The sequence below is a fragment of the Lemur catta genome, chromosome 2 (genome assembly GCF_020740605.2).
Source record: "Lemur catta isolate mLemCat1 chromosome 2, mLemCat1.pri, whole genome shotgun sequence".
Lineage (NCBI taxonomy): Eukaryota > Metazoa > Chordata > Mammalia > Primates > Lemuridae > Lemur > Lemur catta.
The window spans coordinates 133,049,808-133,062,733 of NC_059129.1; positions in this window are offsets into that span (position 1 = coordinate 133,049,808).

Consider the following 12,926-nt stretch of genomic DNA (forward strand, 5'->3'; position numbering starts at 1 on the left):
AAAGGAAGAAAGCATTCAAACCAGGGAGGGGGACTTGAAGTTTGCACCTCAGCATGAGTCACCGAATCGAAGTTCAATAACCACATGCAAAACAGGGCGCCCTGTGCAGCTGGGGCGGGAGCTGGCTGCACAGGAGAGCCAGGAGGGTCTGTCCCCAGTCCCCACTCCTGCCTCCAGCTGAGAAGACCATTTGATCCTAGCTGCTCCTCAGGAACCTTGGTCCTCACTGCCAAATAAACGTAACAGCTTGCAGGAGGCAAGAGTGTCAGGGTGAGGGAGAGAACAGAGCTGGCTGTGGGGAGAAGGGTTCACAGGGGACACGGCACCGAGGAGGACTCTGTCCCTGCCTTCAAACGAGGGGGAATCCCAAGCAAGTCACAAAGTCCTTCGCACTAGGGGGCCAGGGCACTGGCCTGTGTCAGAGGTCACACGGCCCAGCACGGAGTGGGCAGCAGCTTCGCCCTCACCGTGGCAGGAAGTCTGGCCCAGACCCACCTGACCACAGCATTCTGCAGCCCATTTTGCCACCAGCCTCAGCAGGTACAGGCAACAGACCCAGAATTCTGTGACTGTTTCCTGAATTGGGGGATGCCCATCAGAGGTCAGAAGAAGAGGAAAGAACACAAAGCATGTAGCAACACCCGCTCAACAAACAGCCGTGTGTCTGACAGTCACCCGCCCACGGACACACGGTCCGCAGAAGTTGAGAACCTGGGAGTTGGTGCTGAGGCCATAAGAACAGCACAAGTTAGCGGGGATTTGTTGCTTATGTTGATTATTCCCCACCTGTCTCCCAAAGAAGATCTGAAGCAGTCAAGAATATTAAAACACAGAGAATGTGATAATTGAAATAAAAATGAAAAGCGCAATCAGAAATCATTAGAAGAAAAAAGAACACTGTAATAGAATAGTCACTGCACTGGAACATTAATTCCAGCTTTGAATGTTCTGGCACAATGAATTTTCTAATAACAACTCCCATTTGTTTAGCACCAACAATATATTTGGTACTTTGCATCAAAGTGTCCTAATCCACACAACAGCTCTGTGACACAGGAATAATTATTCCTCTTTTGAGATGAGCTCACAGGGGCTGAGTAAGGGTAACTGAACTTGCCCAGTTCACTCAATAAGCAGTTGAGTCAGGATTGAAACCCGGGACCATCAGGCTTCAAAATGTGATTTTTACACAACCACACGTTGCCTCTATGCTTTCAAAACCCTAAAAAAGCATGCAGAGTTTTCAAGAGGATTAAATATTTCCCTGGTGTTAAATTTTAGGAGAAACCTAAGTCCTTATGTTGAATAACATATTAGACAATCTCCTCAGCTCAAATCCTATAAGAAGATGCCAGGTGGTCTTCAAGTGCCCATTCTTCATCCAAAGCCCCAGTAAAAGCCGAGAGTATAACCTCCACTCAGGGAAGGCGTTTCCACGGGGAAATGAGCTAACATTGTCCAGGAGACTTGCTCTCTGATCATCTAACCAAATAAAGCAACAGGACCTAGAGATACATCCTGTAATGGGCTCCTTAGATGATCTCTTTCAAACACTAGATGACTGAGACTCATTTCTTTTAGCAATCAATCAAAGAGGAAATTGGTTCTCTGAGGAGACTACCAAGTGCCACCCGTGGGTAATGAAATTTAAGATTCCCAATTTGTATTCTACCCCAGATAAACAGCACTTCTGCCTGGGACAGAGACCACAGTGGCAGCACCAAACTGTTTCTCAAAAAAGACGTTGGAATCTGCTCACCTAGCAGACAAGTATTTGATGGGGTCTCCCAAAATTCTGTGTCTTAAATACTGGAGAGATTATTTAGACCAGAAAAGTTGTTACTCGATTGTCTCCATTAAAAAAAGAACCATGGCCTGGCACAGTGGCTCATGCCTGTAATCTCAGTGCTTTGGGAAGCTGAGGCAGGAGGATCACTTGAGGCCAGGAGTTCGAGACCAGCCTAGGCAACATAGCAAGACCCTGTCTCTAAAGACAAAAGAACCACCATAGGGTACCTTTGCAGTATCTTATCTAGAGAAACCTCATTTTGATTCCTCTCCACAGCAAAAGGGATTTAACTTCTATGACTCTGAGGAGCTAAAAGAATTAAACCACTGTTCAGGCTACATACTGCCCACTTGAACAAGAAATAAGGCCTGCTAGTGGTAACCATTTTAGTTACAATATCACCGACCCCAAACTAGGCTCTGCCCATGAGCGAGTGGAGAGAACGCAGCAGCTGCCCTCCTGCAGGGCTGGTTGGGCACATTCTCCACATCTCTAAACGCTGTCAGGGTACTGAGAAAAGAGTGGGGCAGCAAGCCTGAAACACTTCCCTCTTCTGCCCCGTGTAAAATTGGCATCAGATCTGCCCCAAGGCTATTTCTGCCCATTCTGGCCCCTGTGGTGAGACTGAGGTCTGTGCTTTTAGGAAGCTGCCTGGAGGTGTTGAGACGGTGGATCGTAGACACGTGGGTACAGACCCTCACCACAGAGGAAGGCTCAGACCCGCAGAGAGATATTTGCCATGGAGTCTCAGAAGCCGGTCCATGGACCCAGTTGGGAACCCCTGGCTTGGCAGCCTCCTTCTGTCTGCAGCACCAGGGAACACCACAAACAGTCTTTGGCTGTGTCATCTGTTTTCTTAGTGAGCTAAAACAGAGCGTATGTAGCTATTTGGTGGTGACATGGACATGCACAGGTTGGGTCCTACTGGAAACGGCTCAGCTGCCTTCCAGTGACCTGTCCGCCAGCGGCGTGAGAGAGTTTCCATTTCTCCATTTTCTGCCAACATTTGGGATCATGAGGCATTTTGTTCCTGCCAATCTGATGTGTGAGAAATGGTATACAATGGTTACTTTAACTTTCATTTTAACTTTCACTGGTTACTAGTGGACTTGAGGATCTTTCCATGTTTATTGGCCATGCAGTTTTCCTCCGTTGCCCATTTTCTTATTGTGTAGTCTTTTTTTCCTTTTTATTTGTATTAACCTGTATATATTCTTTCTTTTTTTTTTGAGACAGAATCTCGCTTTGTTACCTGGGTTAGAGTGAGTGCCGTGGGGTCAGCCTAGCTCACAGCAACCTCAGACTCCTCGGCTTAAGCGATCCTACTGCCTCAGCCTCCCGAGTAGCTGGGACTACAGGCATGCACCACCATGCCTGGCTAATTTTTTCTATATAGATTTTTAGTTGGCCATATAATTTCTTTCTATTTTTAGTAGAGACAGGGTCTCGCTCTTGCTCAGGCTGGTCTCGAACTCCTGACCTCGAGCAATCCACCTGTCTCGGCCTCCCAGAGTGCTAGGATTACAGGCGTGAGCCACCGTGCCCGGCTATATTCTTCATACTAATCCTTTATCTTTGTATATGCTGTGTAAATATCTGCTTCAACTCTAACACACATTTTTCAGCTTGGTCTATAATGTTTTGGGGGCCTACAGATGTTTTTACCTTTGTATAGTCAAAATATTCCTTTTTCCTTCAAAGCCTGTGCTTTCTGAATCTGGTTTGAGAAATCCTTCCCTATCCTGAGATTGTAAAGAAATTTTTTCCTGTAATTTTCTCTAAAGTTGGAAAGTTTTATTTTTTATAATCAGATCTTTAATTGTGATCTGGAATTTATTTTGATGAATGGTATAATAAAGACTTTAAGCTTATTATGATGGGCAGTTTGGTGTCACGAACTGGAAGCCAGACTGCTCTGCTACTTGCTAACTGTGTAACCTCCAGAATTATCTAACCCCTCTGTGCTTCGGTTTCCTCATGTATAAAATGGGGAGAGTAAACTTGTCTACCTCATAAGGATACTGTGAGAATTTAATTAATATATATAAAGTGCTTAGAACAGTGTATATATTAAATGTTCAATAGATGGCCGTTATTATTAATATTTTGAACATAAGCTTTAAAGATTGGCTTACTAGAACTTATGGCAAAGTCTAGCACCCAGAAAACCCTGAAAAATCATCAGAGGGCTACAGAGACAGGTAAAACAGCCCCCCAAGTCATCAATAAGAATGTGTGTCCCCCCAGTACACACAGAGAAGCAAGTGGGGAAGACGTCATTGTTACTGGCTTAGCCAGTAATCTCACTGTGATTGTTATTGGCTTAGCCCAATAATCTAATTTAAAACAATTCTGTATTTAACAATTTTAGTTTATTAAATAAAATCTATGTGTCACTTCCTCTGAGTTCCACCTGAGATGTTATCTTAAACAACTGCAGGGATCAAGGCAATAAAACTGCTAAGTACATTTCATGTCTAGAAAACGTTGCTTTATACGATGCACCGTGCTGAGAATATTAATATAATCACTAACTGAATGAAGTTTCTGCCCGAGTGAGTAGAGGCATGATTGTAAACAAATAGTTACAGCCACATGGTAAATGTCAGAGTAAAGCAAGGTTTCTCAACCTCAGTGCTATTGACACGTGCGGCTGGATAATCCCACGCTGTGGGGCTGTCCTGTGCCCCGTAGGATGCTCTGCACCATCCCTGGTCCATCACCACAGCTAGCTGTGGCACAGCTGCTGCCCCCACTGTGACAACTAAAAATGTCTCCCAGACATTATGAAGTGTCTCCTTGGGGGAAATGTCACCCCTGGTTGAAAACTGCTGGACTAGAGGGATGGCCAGGTGCACAGGCCCCATCAAAGAGGAAGCGCCTGACTGTGTGAAGAGGCAGAGGACTTATGGAGGAAATGAGGGCTTGGCTGACTTTACAGGCTGAGTTAGAGTGTTCCAGGTGGGGGAGTCTGGGGCTCTGGGACATTCCAGCCGCAGGAAAAATCTAGGCATAGACTCAGAGGCACAAGGAAGCATGACATGATCCGTATGGCTGGGACTAAGGCTCATGGTAAACTAACTCAGCTCAGCAAAAACTTAGAAAGCATTTTTTTTTAAAAAGTATTTTCATTTTAAAAATAAAATTGACGAAATCATTCATATCTTTTTTCACACACAGGCCATTTTAAGATTTTGAAATAAAATGGTTTCCATTTCTAGGCCATCAGGAAGCCACCAGGTTGGGAAACCAATAGTCTCACAGTGCTAAGGCTGATAAACTGGCCCTAACCAGGGCAAGAGCCTGGCCTGCCAAGGATGTCAGAATTTCCTAGCAACCAGCGGTAGGAAAAGTAATGACATTCCACGACACTCTGTTCTTTCTCCAACTTTGGCTACTAGATTCGTCACCCTATTGTTTAGTGTCCTATTTACCCATGGCTCGAATGCCTGACTTATGTTTTGATCCTACTTAGCAAGATTGTGTCCATATAACCTAAATAAATTGGCATTTTGGAAAATCTCCCTGAAGCTGCTGCAATGTGTATCTCCTATGGATTGAAGTTGACTCAGAAGGAACCACCTTTTCTGGAGTCTTTAGTTTCCTTACAAGAAGCCCGAGGGGAAATGTGAGATGGTTTGTACTAACACTCTATCCACGCCTAGGAAGAGAGACTGTAAGTGAAAAGACACAAGGACTCTGGGAAACAGGTAGAAGAACCTTGATGAAGGCAAAGGATAATGAACGATGAAGCACATGTTAAGATAAAGCACCTATCCCTGGGCTGATGACATTGACTTGTATGGGGTCACATTTGAACACGTGCAACATCCTATGTTTAGAAACTTGGGTTCTAAGGTTCAGCTCACCATCTTTGCTAACCTCTGGCCAAGGTGCTGCAGGTTTTCTTGAGCTCTGCAAACACCTTATCCCCTGTAGTGGGTTAAATTGTGTCCCCCAGAAGATAGGTTCAAGTCCCAATCTCCAATATCTGTGAATGTGACTTTATTTATTTGGAAACAGAGTCTTTGCCAATGTAATCAAGTTAAGAGGCAGTCATACCAGATTAGAGTGAGTCCTAAATCCAATGACTGGTGTCTTTATAAGAGAAAGGACAGAGATGGGTGGAGAGACACAGAGGAGACACAGGAAGAAGGCCACGTGAAGACAGAGGTAGAGTAGAGTGATGCAGCTGTAAGCCAAGGAACGACTGGAGAAGCCAGGAGTGGGCAAGCAAGGATTCTCCTGAGAGCCTGCACAGCGAGCACGGCCCTGCCAACACCTTGGTTCAGACTTGCAGCCTGCAGAACTGTGAGAGAACAGATTCTGCTGTTTTAAGCCATCCTGCTTGTGTAATTTGTTATGACAGCCCTAGGAAACTAACACACCCTTCATCCCCTCAAACACCATCCCTCAGAGCTCTTGGTTGTGATAACCATCTACTCACAGTTAAGCACACTCCTACCTCACGGTGGGGAGACAGCAGAGCAGCTAGAGTGAGGCCTGTGCCTGAAGGATTTGGCAGGCTGAGGAGCAGAGCAGCTGGCTGCACGGATGCAGCTTTGCCTGTGCCTGCACTTGCTGGATGTCCCTCTCCCTGCACATCTGGGACAGACCTGCAAATTAGGCAAGTTTCATGGTCAAGCCCATCGTATTATTTCCTATAAGCATATGCTAGGGGAAAAGGACCATGTGTTTTTGGCTTACCTGAGAGTAGCAGAAAATTATCAATGTAATAATGAAACATCACTTATATTGAGGATTATATTGAAGATAAAAATATATGCTGCCATCCACGGAGATTGCAGTATTTGCAAGGCCAGTTTCCTACCATGTGAGGCACTCCCCTGCATGGCAGAGGTGCCCAGATGAATACAAGATGCCTGTCCTCAAGATTCTTCCAGGATAGCCCTTGGCCACACATCCCTCTGACACAGCACAGACCACCGTCAACCACGTGGGTTCCATTCTGACACTCTTCCACCAGATTGAAGAAGTTTACTAAAGCCACATCCATCCATGGCCATTCTGAAGATATTTGAAATATTTTCTATAATGCCAAATGAGTGGATTATGTAGCAAAGACTGTGCGACTTTAACATTTTTTACTGTTGTGGTATCTATTCTATGTTCTAGCGCTGCGCCAACTTGGATATCAAATGCGGGTCTCAGCTTATACATCGCCTCCTCTGGGAAGCTCACTCTGGATTTGGGGTTGTGTGTGGAATAGATATTAAATGAAATCATACTCAACATCCTCTCTTTGGGCCCTCGTCACGCTGCATGGTGCTGCTAGTGCTCCGCGTTAGTCAGCTCATCGCACTGCTCCCCCCCCCACGTCGCTTGTTACCACCTTCACACACCTTCACTCCTGACTCAAGTTTTCCGACTTGGAATCCCAAGCTCTCTCCACCAGACCAAGAAAACAAAACTTTTCTCATTTTAAGGAACCCGAGTTCATTGTGGTCTTGGTCTAGATTCAGGGCTAGCAGTACTTTTCTTACCTCTCTATTTATACCAACTCTCTTGCTAGTATGTTACCATATTTGCAATCCTTTATGTCTGTTGAGCTTCCCAGTGTTCTAAGCAGAGTAAATAGCAAAAATATAACTTTTTAATTGTCCATAAAACATCACTCAAAAATCCTGCCCCTCTGCCCATTCAATAAACAAGGCATAACAGAGGAGGCAAAACACAAAACTGTTAACTCTTGGTAGTGCCCCTAGCAAAATTAATTAAGCCTAATTAATAGTCCAGCGTGGACAAAGAATAAAGATTGTCCCCTTGGCAGAAGAATGATTCAGATTACTTGCTTTAAGAGGAGATAATTTTGAAAATGAAGGGGATCTCCACATTTTGTCGTTTAACAACAGGAAGCACAGCGTCTCTGAAATTTCCCATCAAAACACGGTTTCATAGCAACAGCCACTGAAAAGGTAAGGTTCTGTGATTTCGATTTTACTCTCCATTATGCATTCTTTGTGACTCAATCTAGACGGGTAAGAAATGTCAAACTTGAGATTTAACTTTGTGATGATGAGTGGAAAACAAAGATGGAATATATCTTTTAGTAACTAATAAGCAATCGATTTATTAAAAGACATTTGTAAAAGTATAATTGCTCAACCTATTTAAAGTTTCTTTCTTATTTAGCCTTTAATGGTTCTGATCAAAATCTTCAAAAATTCAATTGGTAGGAAAGATGAAGCTGAAACTTTACAGTGATGTTATAATAACTGAGAAGTTTTAGGCTCAAAATAACTTTTTTTAATAAAAAAAAATCTGACTACTACCAACTCAATTTTTCTCAGTTTCAGCAAAAGCCAGTAGGATATATCACTGGAGCCTGATTATAAGAGTTCACCTAAAACCTGGGGAAGCAAAACAGAAGCAGAAAATATGGTCACTTTATCCTACATAGTAGTAGTAACCTAAAGCTAACGTTAATCAAGCATACTTGTGAACACTCTGGCTAGAGGGAATGAATCATTATTAAAATTACTGATTGCTGTAACTCAAGTGTTTCTATCCACACATCTTTATTAAAACCACAGTTTCTCATACCTAAAATATCAGCATTTGCAATTGAGGAAAGTTTTTCCTTGAAATGCTAGGTTTAAAAAATTTTACTTTGGTTTTTCCCACTGAATCTATTGAATTCAAGTTTCAGGTATCAGGTTATTTCTTCTCACTGCTCCTATCACATACAACCAGTATTTCTCTCTTTTGCTCATTTATTCTTTCAGACCACATTTTAGAATCTTTTGTATGGACAATACTTATTTTTTTATATTCAGGGTGATAGTTTCTTATGTAATTAAAATTCTTTCTATTGATGGCTAAGAATGATGTACAACAGTGGGAAGACATCTGCTCTAGCAGTACGGTGGACTAGGTATTCTGAATTGTGACCACCCTCTCCACCTCCCCCATAAGACATTACATGCCAGATAAATTACAACAATCATACTTTTAAATACATTGATGAGATTGCAAGATGGGGAAATTCCTCATGACCCGCAAATACATTAACAAAATGGTAAGCAAACCACCAATCAGGGTGGCCCTTGCATGTACAGCTGGGGATTAAGGGCCTCAGGTCATAGTGATGAGGGATATTGACAGATGAGGCTTTGGGCTTGAAAGAGAATTGGGAAGCTGAATCTAAGATCTTCATATGAAACCAGGAGACTAGAAGGGGCCACCATCAGAGAAAGACTAGGCTAGAAAAAAAACATTTTCCCCAGTTCTGCAATCATGATGGTGTGGACGGGAGACCTTAATAATAGACACGTTTTCTCTGAAATTTAGTCAACTCTCACTATGGTCTAGGGTTCAAAAGTACACTATGCTTGCACGTGGAAATGCCAAGGAATGAAAGTGGCCCCAGGTGATTGCCTCACTTGGAATCTGAAAGGTAAATATAAATCCCCTCTGAAGAAAAGCATCCTCAATTTAAGTACCTTAGGAGTCTCAAAGTATGTACTCTCAATTTAATAATAATAATAAAAAAACCCAAAACACACAAGGAAAGAAGCCACTATGTTTACAAGGGTCAGCAAGAGAAAAAAATTTAATTCTCAAAAAAATAAGATATTAAAATTATCAAAAACATAAAGTAGCCATGTAAATAAAATAGTAGAAATAAATGAGCAAGGAACAAAATAAAATAAAATAACCAGGAGAATTCAAAAAAGGATCAAACAGAACTTCTAAAAATGAATTGCTGAAATAAATTCAAATTTCAATAGATGGGTTAAACAGCAGATTGGGCTTATATGAAGAAAGAATGGGAGACCTAGAATACAGACCTGAAAAAATTACTCAGAATTCATCATATGGAAAATATGAGAATTAAGATACAAAGAACAGAATGAGAAAATCTTACATAAAACTGACTGGGGTTACAAAAGTATACATAGAACAGGGAGAGGCAGTATTTGAAGAGAAAATGGCAGTTTCCAGAATAATGAAAAACATGAAGCCATCAGCCACAGGAAATGATATACCAATAAACACAAAGAAAACACACGTCTAGACACATTACAGTGAAATTCTAGAATATCAAAGACAAAGTAAAACCTTAAAAGCAGCTAGAGCCTTTTCAATAAATAGTGCTAGTCCAAGTGGATGTCCATAAGCCGCTCCCCCCAATTTAACTCAAAATGGATCACAGACTTAAATGTACATTTCTAGGGGAGGAAAAAAAGGAGAAAAACTTCAGAAGCTAGTGCTAGGCAAAGAGTTCTTACTTTTGACACCAAAAACACAGTCCAGAAAAGGAAAAACTGATAAATTGCAGCAAAATTAAAAATCTTTTGCTGTGCAAAACTTTAAGATGAAGAGAAGCTGCACACTGGGAGAAAATATCTGCAAACAATATATCCAACAAAGAACTAGTATGTAAAATATATAAAGAACTCTCAAAACTCAAAAGTAAAAAAAAAAAAAACAAGAAAATCCAATTAGACATAAAGTGACATTTCACCAAAAAGGATAGGCAGATGGCAAAATGAGTACATGAAAAGACGTTCAATATCATTAGCAATGAAGGAGACAGAAATGAAAACCAAAACAGTCACTATATACCTATCAAAATGGCTAAAATAAAAGAGTTACACCACCAAATGCTGGTGAGGACACGGATAAACTGGATCACTCATACATTGCTGGTGGGAATGTATGACGGTTTGACCCACTTTGTAAAACAGTTCAGTGATTTCTTAAAATTTCAATTAGACAGTAACTATATGACCTAACAATTGCACTCCTGAGCAAATTCCAAGAGAAATGAAGACTATGTTCACACAAAACCTGACAGCAGCTTTATTCATTATAGTCCCAAACTGTAAACAACCTCGATGTCCTTCAGTGGGTGAAGGGTTAAACAAATTGTAGTGGATTCATACCATGTAATACTACTGAGTCATAAAAATGAATGAAAAAACCTGGAAGAATCTCCAAAGAATAAGGCTGAGTGTGTGGGGGGGAAACAAAGCCAGTCTCTAAAGAGGACTTGATCATAATCCCGAATGCCATAATCCCAAAAGATCAAAATCCCTAACAAACATCTAAAATGCCAAAAATCACAATCACAGGATAGTTGCGGCATATTAGGCAGAACTATTACCTTGTTGTTGTCTTTATTTGGAAATTAAGTATAGTTTAAGGAGATGTGTGTATGTTCCAAACTGACAAAGGGTGGATTTGTGGGCTTAATTTTGCCAATTTGACTGGGTTAAGGAATATCTACAAACCTGTTAAAGCATTATTTTGAGTGTATCTATGAGTGTTTCCAGTGGAGATTAGTGTGAGTCTGAGCGAAGTGGGTGGGAAAAATCGGTTGTTTGTCAGTTATTTCAGGTGACTGCAGTTATAAAGCTGGGTGTACACAATTACTAACCTGATACAGATGTACACATTTCCCTTTTTGACATGTTTCTTTATAAATATGGTTTATCTGCTTTTAACTGTTATATCTGTATGTCATAGTATACCTTTTTATGCTTGGAAAAACATGTATTCTATTATTGTCTATTTTATTTTATTGTGTAAAAGACCTATGAAGTGTTCTGTCCTGTTTTTTATGTCTTTCAAATAAATCCCCTTTTAAAATATAAGTATCTTTTAAGGCATTTTTAAATTAGATTTTGCAGAATTATATTTTGGGGACTGTGATTTTCAGGATTTTAGACTTTAGGGATTTTGATCTTTCAGGATTTCAACAATCAGGATTATGGCGTTCGGGATTGTGTCTTTTGGGACTATGATCAGCTCCCCCCACAAGGCCAAATACTTTATAATTCCACTTATATAAAAGCCTTGAAATGACAAAATTATGGAAATGGACAACAGATCTGTGGTTGCCAGGAGTTAAGGAGGAAATGAAAGTGGCAGGGAAGTAGGTGTGGCTATAGAAGGACAACCCAAGGGGTCCTTGTAAGTGATGGAAATATTCTATTATCTCCACTGTGTCAATGTCAACATCTTGGTTATGATAGTATACTGCAGTTTTATAGGATGGTATCATTGGGAGAAAGTAGGTAAAGAGTACATGGGATTTCTCTGTATTATTCTACAATTAACGTAAAAATCAAAACTTTAATTAATAATAGCAAAAAAGCAGCCAGAAAGAAAAGTCATATTACATCTGAAAGAATGACATTTGGAATGACAACAAACATTGCTGAAGCTGTAACAAAAGTCAAAAGACAGTAAAAGACAAGTACTGAGAAAAAGTAATTGTCAACTTAGAATTATGTATACAGAAAATTAACTTTATGCAACATCAGTGAACTAAAAACATTTCTGATAAACAAAAACTAAGAGTTTACCATCAACAGATTGTCGCTAAAGCAACCTCAAAGGACGTGCTTCAGTGAGAGAGAAAATTTTCCTAGGTGAATGGTCTGAGATGCAAAAGGAATAGTAAGTAAAGAAACTATTTTAATGCATGGGTAAATCTAAACAAGTATTTACATAAAAGCAATAATCATCACAAGGTCTAATTTTTTTTTTTTTTAAGAGATGAGGTCTCACTATGTTGCCCAGGCTGGAGTGCAGTGGCTATTCACAGGCATGATCATAACATACTGCAGCCTCAAACGATCCTCCCAGCTCAGCTTCCTAAGTAGCTGGGACTACAGGTGTGCACCACTGTGCCCAGCTCAAGGTCTAATTTTAAGCTTAAAAATCACAAGCTAATAGGCCAGGCATGGTGGCTCATGCCTATAATCCTAAGTGCTCCGGGAGGCCAAGGCAGGAGGATCGCTTGAGCTCAGAAAGTTTCAGACCAGCCTGGGCAATATATTGAGACCCCCATCTCTACAAAAATTAAAAAAATTAGCTGAGCATGGTGATGTATGCCTGCAGTCCCAGCTACTTGGGAGGCTGAGGCCTGGGCTAAGCCCAAGAGTTTGAGGTTGCAGTGAGCTACGACGACGCTACTGCACTCTAGCCAGGACGACAGAGAAAGATTCTGTTTCAAAAAAAAAATCACAAGCTAAGATTCAACATACTGGATGATTATAGCCCAAAAGTCTTAAGTGGGGTGACATAAAGAGTTCCAAGACTCTCTCCATTAGAGAGGAAGGTAAAGATACTAACATTCCACTGTTAAGTGTGGGTGGTAAAATTC